At 30.6% G+C, this 14236-nt stretch overlaps 1 long non-coding RNA gene across 1 annotated transcript; it reads right to left on the reverse strand.

The window, feature by feature from the left end:
• Positions 1–8958: 8958 nt before the first annotated feature.
• On the reverse strand, positions 8959–10879 carry LOC121127118 (uncharacterized). The gene is made up of 4 exons (XR_011782377.1): positions 9844–10879; positions 9514–9784; positions 9251–9442; positions 8959–9188 (listed from the first exon to the last, which is right to left on the reverse strand). It is a non-coding gene; the product is annotated as an uncharacterized lncRNA (long non-coding RNA).
• Positions 10880–14236: the final 3357 nt, after the last annotated feature.

Consider the following 14236-nt stretch of genomic DNA (forward strand, 5'->3'; position numbering starts at 1 on the left):
CAAAAAATTTATGTATTTTTATTATGATAGAGAAGGTGTAGATGAAAATGGAGAGGTATATGCGATTATATTTAACTATGACTCTTAGCCAGGAATTGAAGGATAAATCGGATTGTTGTATTAAATTAAGTTTATTATTTATTTAGTAAATAAAAATACCAATACTTCGTATTTAAAATACATAGATACATAAAATCAGTAGGGCTAAATAAGACCATTGGTTTGTTGCAGGAAGGATTTTTTGAATAAATTTATATCAAAGGTCATGTACAATAATTGTGCTTATCGATAAATTATATTTTTATACAAAAATTAAAGTAAATAAATGTATACTTATATTATTAATTGATTATGAAATAAAATTAAATACACTTAAATGGTACTTTTACTTTTCTGCTTTGATGAAGGGCATAAATTTATCCAAAGAGTGTGAAATAACCACGGAGTAGCATCTAATAGTGATGAGCGGAAATATAGACCGGAAAGGCTTGAAATATAAAGAGAACACCGGTTGATGACAAGAAATAGGTATTCTGTCAACAATGTATATCTGGAGAACAAAATTGTTCCATCTGTGCCCTTAAATGCAACACTTCAGAACCTTCCATGTCATCGGGAAAATGAAGATGTTTGGACATATCTCAAGTGTTTACATTGCCAATCTGCTCAGAACAGCCAAGTACAACAGAGAAGATTAATCACAAGTAAGAAGAACAAGAAAACAGGATGATACTACGCTTCTAAAGACAGTTTAAGGAGAATAAGGTAGGAAAGTGCGTCAAAAGTCCAAAGCACAAGTATCGATCGTGGAAAAACAGATCCCACTACAAATTGGCTGTTGTGTTATTATGTAGATTAAAATTATAGGTTCGGGGCAAAAAATAATGTCTTAAAACAGCTCAATACAAGAAAACTGTTTGTGTGTTGATGAATATTTAAATAAGTTTTTTGTTTATGTCTATTATGAAGAAACTAATAAAAATTTTATGACGAATACAACCATGTAGTACGAATATTATTAAGCAGGATAATAATCCAGCTTTTTGCAGTTGCAAATTGAATATATGTTTTATATTTTCTAAAGGTGTCATAATTATTCGTTTATGTTTTATCATCGCTACACCATCACTAAGTCAATGGAGTCCCAAAGTTAATTAGTGTTGTCAAAGATTAAGGAAGAACTTGTGGGAAAGGATGTTTTTCTTGCCTTAGACGAAAGTTTAGGTACATGTTGAAATTATTTAATTTTCCGTGGACCGGATGATGAGGATACGTACTCAGAACTAGAAGGATCTGCCGCATACAGAGTCAGATTTTAACCTGGACACTGAAAAAGTGATATTCAATCATAAATTACTTAACATCTGGATAGGCACAAGACATGCAACCTCATTATTAGAACTTTTAAAATAAATAATATATCATTATTCTATTAAATAACAATTGTAGAAGAGAAAAAATAATTCTAGTTAAAAATGGATGAATCATAAACGGAAAGATAGGGACTTATCTGATCGTCCATTAAAACCCCTCATTTGTAAATTAAGTAATCAATCATGGAAATGTGAATCGTTTGGAGAAAGAATTTGTCGGAAAATTTCATTTTTTGGTGGTGAAACTTGAATGAGTCCTCCAAAAGCAATGATCAAGTATGATACAATTATATTGAAGAAAGAGCTATTTTTTATACAAAATTTCCTATTATTTCTTTAAGATCTAATTTTTAATTGCAAATCGCCTTTACTAGTGAGTATGGAGTACTGCTTATTAAACCACATCGAAGGCAGACATTTTTGAAGGAATACCAATAACATATCTATGAGATTGTCAGTTCCTTCGTAGTTCATCATATTTCTCTTGTATTGTTTTCATCTATAGATGACTTCACATTAAGTAATTCTTGTCTCATCTGTCGTAATTGGATTTGATCTTCCTTTTCTAATTGAATACAAATATTGAAAATAGTGTTTCTGATTTGATTTCCAAGATGAGCATATGTTTGTGGTACATTTTTGAACAGTTTATTACCAAGGATGGATCATCCTCCCCTGGATATATATATAGAGAGAGAGAGAGACGATTTTTAACCTCAGGAATTTTAAACTTATATCATGCATACAGAACATAAGTGTGGATTATTCAAGATGTTGAGCATGAATTAGTCCATACTTTGCGTATTTTAATGCAACAAATCGTTATTATCGTCACTACTCAAACTAAAGACATGGCACATAATGACGTCTGGATGATATTTCTTTCATTTTAATTTGATTTTGATAATTTATTGTGATAGCAAGTTCAACTTTTACTTTCCAATATTTATTATTACATTATATTTAGATATCAATGCTATGAATCTTTAATTAGAATAATTCATGATTATATTTATCAGTCGATGTAGAGAAATTCACCTTTAAAGTAACATGTTAGAATAAACATATAATTTCTTGTTCAGTTCTATGATTATTATTTGTGTTTGAAAATCCTATCATGTATTGCTAAGAAATAAATAATATTTCTGTTTCTGAAATTATTAGAGCTAGATCGGAAATGGTTTGACAGAAGCTGTTTATAATAATCTCCTGACTCCAAATATGCCCTTATTTTTTCTTTCCAAGCCTTGTGGCCTTCAGGAAAGGGTCATACGTTTATTATTATTTTTGGCGATTTTTAAGGATCAAAGCTGGTTTAAGCCTTCGGTGTTCCAGATAGCGACAAAATATGATAATATATTTTAAAGCCGAACATTAAAAATTAGTAAAACCTTTTTTTTAAATGTCTTTATCATACTTATAACTCGTTATATGGGCTTCTTGGTCAAATAAATTAATGCTTTGAGATTAAAAAAGGAAAACGTTTGTTGCGTTTCCTTTTTCTTCTTCATTATTTATAAATAATCTTGTACAACATCTCCCTCTAAAAAATATAACAGTGAGCCGCTTACCTTAGTGCAATATTGAATATAATTAATTTAATTAGTCAAAGGCCTTAAAAAAGTTCTCCCTCCACCTGGATTGTATTTGATTGGATCTCCATCTATACGTTTTTCCTCAGAGTTCATATATTCCATTTGAAAAAGCCACACGCCTTCGGATCCTCTTTTCCTGTTCTGTTCAGGGGATCTTGTCTGTGTGTGCCTCACTCGGAAGATCTCATTTTCTTTAATGGGTATACCTTTTCATCAAGGTCTGCGATAGTTACTTCTGACATCGTGAATCATTGCTTCTATACTTAAAAGTACATAAATTCCTCCAAATCTTCTTCGAAATAATTGTATACTGCTATAAGAACTAATTAGTTCCATAAAAAGACAGAATAATCCACGGAAGGCCCAACTGAGGAACAGAAAGAGTTCTCATCGTCCATCCACTGCTTCTTCATTGAAATTCTGAAGTTATTTTCTTCTTAAGCCAACTCTGTTTCCTCTCTTACTCTAAGAAAAATATTTCATTTGTAAGAGTCTTCAGTTACTTTGATGTATAATAACGCAGAAATAACTTATCTCATTGACGATTCCATTTATAAGGTGGAGTTGTGATTTATAATCTATATGGATAATTACCTATATAGCCTGGACTCTTGATTTCTTTATTACATGTGTGCATCTTTAGTCATTGAAAAGCGAGCAGAATATAATTCTAGGCTCCTAAATTATGTATCTCTCTTGTTTCGATATTTTTGTCTACATTGCCAATTCAAACCTATTCTGGTAATAAGTATATTTATTTCTGTATGGAAATGTATCATTTCATTTTGTATATGTAAAATGTCGCTAATAATTTGTTGAATCTATTTGTTTTATTTTATTTTAATAATTTCTATATCGTATCATTTGTCATTTTAAATTTGTCTGATTCTTTGCTCATGACTTCTACTTATGATTAATGTAATTGTGTTTCATTTTAACTTAACCATACTTATTTAACTTACTATTATAAGCGTACATTATAATACTTTAAAAAATATCTTAATAGTGTTCACTATTTCAATGTAGCAAGAAATCTCTCATACTTCATAATATTTAATATTTCTATTGCTTCTATGCTTCGTAGAGAGCCTCTTTGCTTTGAAGTCATTCATGGGCCTGAACTCGGAACTCAGCACACTCAAGTCTAGAGGAGTTTATGAAACTTATGTTAGATCGGTAGTTAGTTATGAAGCGATTGCCTTCTTAGCTAAACTCCAATCTCGCGAGTTAATGAAAACTGAGCTTCGCAAACTACAAAGATTAGATCTTTTAGGAATAACCGGGGCCATGCTGTCGACGCCAACAGCAACTATGGAAGTTTTATGTGGATTAATTCCTTTACATCTTTATGTAACGGAACGTGCCTGCTAAACAAGACTACGAACAAAAATAGAAAACCTCTTAAATGGCTCTATCATTCACATAAAGAGCATCTAGAATACCTTGATGGCTGCCTAGCGAAGTATATCCCAATTCGGAGGCAATGTACTCAGGTCTGGTCATATACCTACATACGGTGCAAAGTTACCAGAGTATGGAGTATAGAAGAATATGATATAGTTAGATATACTGACGCAATAAATGGTCACACAGGTGACCATGGGCCTAAACACAACATGACGCCGTTATTGGGGAACGTTCATTAAGACTTGATGCTACAAACATAGTATTCTAAGCTGAAGTTGAAACTATAAAAAATCTAATAAGTAATTTGCCATGTGACAAAACAAATAGCAACAGGATATTAATATTATCTGATAGCTTGTTCGCTATAGATAGTTTAAATATAAAACCAGGTGACATATTGAGGGAAGAAATTTTTTGTTATGAAAATCCCCTTGAGAATTCCAAGGGTGATATCACAGTTGGATGAATCAAGAGTCATAAAAATAGCCCAGGAAATGCTGATGTTTTGGCTAAGGAGGGTGCAGATGGGGGTGCGCCAGTTTCTATCCCCAATTCTGTGTGTCAGGCTGAGAAAGCTCTCAGAAAATCCAATTTGAATGAGTGGCGAACTATCTAGCAATATTTGTATAGCTGCCACCAATCTAAGCAGTTTATCGTGGAGCCATACATCGAAACAAAAGTTTACAAATACATGAGACATCAAATCTCAAGTAAACTTGGTATGGTTAGTGACCACATACAACTTAATAGGCATCTTTTTAAAATGGATAAACCCCTGAGCACGATCTGTCAACTCTGTAAAGAAGATGAAGAAACACCAATTCATCTTATCTATGACTGTGGTCATACAATGCAGGAAATGACTGAACTTGCTATGGAGTCTGTGGAAAAGAAAAGATCAATGGAGGACCAACTTTTGAGGATTTTTTATATGTTGTGTAATTATGATTGATTTTATAATAATAAAGTTAGAAACACATAGATGAATTTCTACCAGCTGATACCGGATTGAGTTCCGGTGTGGTGGAGTGTATCTAGGAGCTAAACAAACAAACTTCTATATCTTATCATTTGTCCTTGTAAATTTGTCTGATTCTCTGCTTATGACTGTTATTAATAATTAATATAATTGGTTTTTTTTAGTTGTATTTTTTTAAACCTTACCCCTTCTTATTTTACTTACTACTATAAACAATGTTATTATGCTTTAATAAATTATCTTAATAATACTCACTATTTCAATGTAAAGATAAAGACGTCATACTTCGTAATAATTAATATTTCTTTGTAATACTGTGCCTCGTACAAATTAAAATTAAGTAAATAATAATTATAGTTCAAATATTGAAATTCCCTACTAACCGTGAATGGATCTCGTCACTGTTGCAAACTTTATTGCAAGCAAGGATTCGAATCTGCTCCCTTAAGATGGATGATCAAGTTAAAAGTATTTTTCTTCGATTCCCTATGTCTGGTATTGGTTCTTTCTCTTCGAGAACATATCAGAAGAATTTTCATATTTTCGTCTCATCATAAATTGATCTAATTTTCGTCGTTGTTTGTTAAGTTGTATCTGGATTTCAAAACAACGAAGAACAACTGATTGAATGGTCTCAAAGGGAGTCATAGCTTCAAATGGTGTGCCAGGTGTTTCTGTAATATCAACTTCTTTGGATACACACTTAATTATGCTCCATAGATTCCAACATGTGGATATGGAATTTATTTAAGATAATTTTAATTATTTTTAGTGTATTTGAAGTATGATATGATGAGGATAGTTATTATTCATATTAACAATTAGTATTAATATATTTTTGTTTAAAATACCTCATTATATTTTGTATATATATAGTTTACAATAGTTGAATCCATTTGCAATACGGTAATTAATATTAATAAATTATATGAAGTATCATTTGTGATTATTAATTCGTTTGATTTTCAATGGATAACTTCTATTACAATTTCTAATTAATATTTTTTGTAATAGTTCATCGTTATTTTAGTTGTTTTTATTTTACCCATACTTTTGTAACTTAATATCTCAAATATACGTTATAATACTTTAATTTATCAATTTACTATTAATCAAATACTACGGATAAATTGTTAGCCATTAGTTTTTATTACTCATTGTATAACATATAAAGATACAGCGAGGCAGCCTGTTCACATGTAAATAGTCAAGTCTTTGAGTATGCCAGAATTTATTTTTCGCTTTTAGAAGGTTTATTTGCCGGAGATGCATACAGAATGTAATATGGTGCGATAATGGTAATAATTTTATAAGCACATCTTGGGCAATATAAAAAATATATTAGTCAAACAGGGAAACCATGTATATAAGTTTTGAATAGGCTGAAAATTCATCCGTCTAGAGGTTCTAGCCAAAGTGGACGTTGAGAAAGTATCATTACAAAAACCAATGAGGGGCTAAGTTTGGTGTCGAAGGTGATATGCCAGCTCCAGACTCTTATCTTAGCGGTGCATTTCAGAGGTGTATACCCTTCACCAAGAATAGCAAAGGTGGCTCTGGACGAGTTCAAATTCATGCGAATAAAACTGGACCTTTAATTTCACGAGAATGTTGTGGCCGGGATTTGTCGATTTTTGTGTAATATTTATTTATTCAGTTGTTTTGTTTTCAAATCATAATTCATAGTTATATTCGTATATTATGTATAAGGTATATTAGGTTGTGTCAGTAAAAATAAATTATCTTCACTATGAGTAAGGTTGATAACTTTGATAAGGATACAAAAGCGTGCGAGAAGAAAGGAATAGATACTTATGACATAATTGATTAAATAATAAACATATTCTTCTATCAAGAACGTTATCAATTCCAGCCTTATTATTCAATGGTAATATAATATTAGTAGGTCTGTGGGAATCGTGTTTTGCGCAAGTGCGCCTGCAAATACAACTTCAACTATCTGGTTCCCCTGTTTCCTTTCGGACATAAGCAAAATTTTATTCCTAAATCGATGGTCGATTGGTAATTTCGAACATACTTATAAGATATCTCAATTATGATTTTTTTTTAACATTACAACTTATCTGAAAATTTCCTACACATAAAAGCTTTCCTTCACCAAAATATAGCTTTACTTGGTATTATTTAATCAAAATAATATCATCAAGAAAGTGTCCTAGTGTTAGTTATAATTTATTGTATGGTACAAAATAGTATTAAATATTAATTGTCCTAATATAAAACTTTGGTTACAAATATCAATATACAAGGTGGATATAACAAATCGTAAATAGCATTTGTGTAAATTAAATGCAAACTATAATAATTTTTGCATGAAGCTGTACATGTTCATTCTTTACATGGTGACGTAAAAATATTTAGATAAAGAAAAAACCTATCACGACAATCTAAATCAAAGCGAGAAATAGTCTTAAATTTGGTCAAAATACTCATACTTTGCGAGACAGAAGTTGAGTATCATATTATGCAATGGTAATGTGTGAGCCCCTAGAATGGAAATCATCATAATATGATGTATCATCTTGTATATTATTAATATATAATTTCCATATAAATAACGATACATAAATCCATATTATATTCTGTAAAATTATGTGAGACAAAATATATTGTACGAAAAATATATTATTTACTCAAAAAAATTTCCTTGAAGCTCTTCGTGTTCAATTCTCCTAAAGTCAACTCATAGTTTAAATAAACCCTTTTCTTGTTAAGAGTCCTTTAGTATCCTTAATGCCTATAACGCACGAATCACAACAATTAATTGTTACTATCATAAATATCAATTCCATTAATAAGTTTGAATTCGTGATGTACTGCAAGTATGAACAATGATAAATCTTGAATACTTCAATTCTCACTCCCAATTTCCTTATTACTCGTAAGACCAAATATAATTAGGGAATATCAAGCCCGTCATTGCATGCATTACGTGCATTCGGTAGTGCTTAAAAAGTATATCTAATCATCTTAAGATCTGATATGCAAATATATAACTTCTATTTGAAAGAACATTCAAGGATGACAAATTGACCGGAGTCTGTAAGTATATAGAAGCACAATTAAGATGTTTTGATGGTGCAAATAAAATATGTGAAGTATATATTATTGGAAAATAGGAGAAACGGCGAAGAATAATCAAAATAGTCTAAATGATTTACTGTGAAAGGGTGTTATCACGAATACAAAGTCATATGAATTCAATATATATCGAAGAAGTAAAAGCTGTAGGGATCGTTGAACAAGAACCAAGAAAGATTGTGTAGATAGTGATAAGAATGAGAAAGTTTGCGTTGCAAAAAGCGTCGAATGCACAAGATTTGTTAAGAGAGGCCACTATGCAAGAGTATGCAGGTGTCTAAAAGATAACTCTATTTTGATCATCTATTGATTTATTTGATCACTCTATTCAAAAATTTGAACTGAATAAATTACCCATCGATGCATTGAATGTCCATCGAAATTACTTCAAAAATATAATAGCTACATATGACAGTGGTGCAATTTTATCTGTCGCTGAATCAAGAGTTCAAAGTAAATGTCGACTCCAACCTAATTAAAAGAGTATGGTTTAGAATAAATCTTTATCTTAAAATATTTATTTGTTTACACATGAAGAAAGAGGGATTGTTGTATAGTATTATTATATTAATGCCCCTTAAATAATTTTATAAATGGTATATTATATTCTGTAAATTTATGCAAGACAAAATATATCGTTAGTTAGAGAAAATCAACCCCATCATTACAGGAAGTGTACTTATAACTTCTTAGTGACCACCAAAGGATGAATTGATAACTTTGGCACGAAATCTAAAGAATAGAAATGCGGCAATAAAGTAACAACTTAATTAAAAAATATTGTTAATATTTACCTAGTTAACAATTAAATGTTAACAAAACATTCATTCCATTTTATGATCAACAATAATATTATTTACATTCTTTGCGTTTGCAATCTGAATATCAATCATGTCAATAAGGTAAAGTCTGGCACAGAAATGTCCTTCCAAAGGGCCAATCAAAATTGCCGTCAATGGACCTCCCTTGATAATCTCTTGTCTCATCTAGCGCAACAAAAATATTATTTTCTTCCACATCTTCTTTTATTCTATTCAAAACTCCTTGGCATACTTACACAACCAAGTTGTTAACGACCCATCTACCTGGAGAAGTTTTTCCAGTATATTTTTCAATAAACTTGGAGAAATTGGCATGATCCAGAACATTTAAAGGGATATTATAACACACAAATAACTTTGCTACGTCCAAATTGAATGATGAACCGTTTAATTATCCTTCGTCTCCTTGAACCTTGTGTTTCTTGAAGAATTTTAAGTTGTTGATGTGATGGGAGGTTTTTGGAGTGGCGGATAACTTGCCATAAAGAACGACATGGGCAGGAGAAACTGGTAAAAAAGGTAAGATATACTTTTATTTTCCAAATCATAATTCCACACATCAGTACCTCCGTTGTTAGAAACCCATGAAAAAAGACACGTTTTCTTCAGTATAATGATGATGCACGTGGGAGAACAGTAAGGAGAAGTTGCCTTGATGATGATTAGTACAACACTGAGGAAAAGTTGTTTAGAAGATGAAAGGGTACCAACATGTATCATTCCTTTTTTTTTATATAATATCTTTCAACCAATCAAATTCGTTCTCTTTCAACAACCAAGAACCCTAAATATTAGATACTGATAATCAATAGAGAATTGAATAAAATGCCTAAAATGACGTCTCCTTCGGTCTGGATTTCTGGAAATGGAGGCCCAGGAATTTAGAAATACTTACCGGACGAGAAACAGATGGCTTGTCGGATTTGTAGATATAAATGTGCCTTTAGTCCCCTGTCTAGAATTAAACGCCACTCATTATCCTCATCTCATATCAAGAGCATGGATATTCATTCATCTATAAAATCAAGTTAATGATGAATACATCAAGTCAAAATTTTACTCTGATATCACAAAGATGCTTATTGCATGTAATATACCCTTATCCACTGCTAATCAAACTACGTTCAAAAAAATTTCTGGAGAAATACAAGGTTAAACCTATCCCTTCCCGAGGAACCATCTTTAAATTAATGGATGATTTTGATACTGATGTCATTTATAGAAATACATATAAAAATGTTTTGAGTCATCCACACCAAATGACGATCAAGTTATCAGTAAAAAGTATAAAATATTTACTAATTTCCAAATGGAACTCTGAATTTTGTATTACCTAACAATAAGTATTCAATTTTTTTTAAATCTAACCATAAAATACGATTCTATTTTAGCTAAACATATCCAGAATTATGATACACAACTCATTAAATAGCAAAAACAACTGCTTAAATGGTCACAACAACGGGGGTAGTAGCTTTGGATGGTTCAAAACTAGTTTGTCTGAGACTAGTTTCCTCACTTAAAGACTTGGGTATGATAATTAGTTTTTCCAATATTACATAGTCAATAAATATTGCTTTTTTTATCACTTAAGACTTAGCTATGGTTGATAGGCTCCAAGAAATGGTGTTCCAAAAACTCATAAAAGGCAAAAACAACTGCTTAAATGGTCACAACAACAGGGGTAGTTACATTGGGTGTAGCATTATAATTAACAATTGTGCATATCCTTCATGATAATAGTATGTTGTTATATAAGCATAAATAACGGGGGGGGATCTTTTTTGATGCTATTGATAAGGAGTAATATCGCCGGACATTACTCCATAATTAGCTTTTGCTCTAAATCTGTAAGATGGATTAATTTCTAACATTTTTTTTATTAGTATATTTATTGCCTAATTTTATGATTTTGATATTTACTTTATTAATAATAATTAGTTAGATCTCATTAGTAGAGATATATCTATCCTGTGCAAAATTGTATATAACAACTTCCACATGAAGAAAAAGGGGTGATTATATATTTTTGATTAAACTCCACGTCTGGCTTGTGTTTCGCAATCTAAAGTTATGACATGTTTAACTGAATTCCGATATCAGACCGAGAAAATACTATTTGGATCAATCTATTATTTCAATATTTTGTATATATAAATTCATTGTTATTAGTTATATGGAGCCAATTGTTTTATTTTGTATATTTAACATAAATGTATGATGGTTTATTTTTTAGTATGTAGATTATAATTAATTTAGGCCTTCTTTTTTAAAACTTGGAACTTCAAACATATTTCGGAATACTCTACTTTGTACTTTCATTTGTTATTATTCTGAGAATACGATTAATAATGAATCACAATTTCATGGAGTGTAACGTTTAAAATCTACTGTAACGGATAAAAATCGTCTAAATCAATTATACATTAGTAAAATATTTATTAAACACTTTCGTTATACGCTCAAAAATCATAATAAAGCAGGCAGCTGCTAATCACATCAGTATTTTAAACAATGATATCATAAGTCTTTCTGCCCTGCCCCCCCCCCCTTCTTCCTCACACGCGTTTTTCTCTACAGGGTTATCGACCTTTAACTATCACTTATGAGTAAGGGTGATAATTTTGGTAAGAATACAAAAGCGTGCGAGGAGAAAAGAAGAATTACTTATGGCATCATTGATTAAATAATATACATCTTCTTCTATCAATCATGAACGTCATCATTCCCGCCTTTATTATTCAATATTAATATAATAATATTAGATGGGAATAGTCGATAGGGAACTGAATAAAATGCCTAAAATAACGTCGCCTTCTGTCTGGATTTCTGAAAATGGAGGCCTAGGAATTTGGAAAATACTTACCGGATGAGAAACAGATGGTTTGTCGGATTTGTCGATATAAATGTGCCTTTAGTCCCCTGTCTAGAATTACACGCCACTCATTATCCTCATCTCATAACTAGAGTATGGATATTCATCTATAAAATCAATTTAACGATGAATACATCAAGTCAGACTTTAACTTTGATCTCACAACGATGCTTATTGCATGTAATATAACCTTATCCATTGCTAATCATCTACGTTCAAAAATTTATGGAGAAATACAAGGGTAAACATATCCCTTCCCCAGGAACCATCATTAAATTAATGGAGGATGTTGTTACTGATGTCATTTATAGAATTACATATAAAATGTTTTGAGTCATCCACACCAAATGACGATCAAGTTATCAGTAACAAGTATTTACGAATATCGAAATGGAACTCTGAATTTTGTACTATCTCACAGTAAGTATTCAATTTTTTTTAAATCTAACCATAAAATATGATTCTATTTTAGCTAAACATATCAAGAATTATGATACACAACTCAGTAAAGGGCAAAAACAACGGCTTAAATGGTCACAACAACGGGGGTAGTAGCTTTGGATGGTTTGCAACTAGTTTGTCTGAGACTTCTTACTTCGTTTTAAGACTTAGGTATGATAATTAGGTTTTCCAATATTACATAGTCATTAAATATTACTTTTTTATCCCTTAAGGCTTAGCTATGGTTGATGGGCTCCAAGAAATGGTGTTCAGAGAACTCATAAAAGGCAAAAATAACTGTTTAAATGGTCACAACAACGAGGGTAGTTACATTGGGTGTTGCATTATAATTAACAATTGTGTATATCCTTCATGATAATAGTATGTTGTTATATAAGCACCTTAATAACGGGGAAAATATTTTTGATGCTCTTAATAAGGAGTAATATCGCCAGACATTACTACATAATTAGCTTTTGCTCTAAATCTTTAAGATGAATTTATTTCTAACATTTTTTTATTAATATATTTCTTGTCTAATTTTATGATTTTGACATTTACTTTATTATTAATAATTAGTTAGATCTCATCGGTAGAGATATATCTATCCTGTGCACAATTGTGTATAGCAACTTCTACATGAAGAAGAGGGTGATTATCTTTTTGATTAAACTCCACGTCTCGCTTGTGTTTGCAACCTAAAGTTATGACATATTTAACTGAATTCCGATGTTAGAACAAGAAAAATTATCTGGATCAATCTATTATTTCAATATTCTTTATTTATAATTTATTATTATTAATAGTTATATGATTTTAATTGTTTAATTTTGTATATTAACTTAAATGTTTAATGGTTTATTTTTTAGTATGTAGATTATATTTAATTAAAGCCTTCTTTTTTAAACTTTGAGCTTCAAATATATTTCAAATACTCTACTTTGTCGTTTCATTAGCTATTATTCTGAGAATACGATTCATAATGAATACAATTTCATGGAGTGTGACGTTTCAAATCTACTGTAACGGATAAAAATCGTCTAAATCAATTATACATTAGTAAAATATTCATTAAACATTTTGCTAATAAATACATTCGTTATACCCTCAAAAATCATAATAAAGCAGGCAATGATAATCACATCAGTATTTTAAACAATGATATCATATGTCTTTTTTCCCCCCTTCCTCACACGCGTTTTTCTCTACAGGGTTATCGACCTTTAACTATCACTTATGAGTAAAGTTGATAATATTGTAGAGAAAAACGCGTGCAAGTAGAAGGGGGGAAAAAAGACATATGGTATCATTGTTTGAAATACTAATATGATTATGATCTGCCTACTTTATTATGATCTTTGAGGGTATAACGAAAGTATTTATTAGCAAAATGTTTAATGAAGATATACTACGTATAATTGACTTAGCCGTTTTTTATCCGTTACAGTATATTTGAAAACGTCACACTCCATGAAATTGTAATTCAATATAAACCTTATTTCAGAAAAATAGCTAATGAAACAACAAAGTAGAGTATTTCGAAATATATTTGAAGTTCCAAGTTTAAAAAAGAATTAGATATAATCTACATACTAAAAAATATATCATCATACATTTATGTTAAATATACAAAATTAAACAAT

Source organism: Lepeophtheirus salmonis, chromosome 12, assembly GCF_016086655.4.
Source record: "Lepeophtheirus salmonis chromosome 12, UVic_Lsal_1.4, whole genome shotgun sequence".
Taxonomy (NCBI): Eukaryota; Metazoa; Arthropoda; class Copepoda; order Siphonostomatoida; family Caligidae; genus Lepeophtheirus; species Lepeophtheirus salmonis.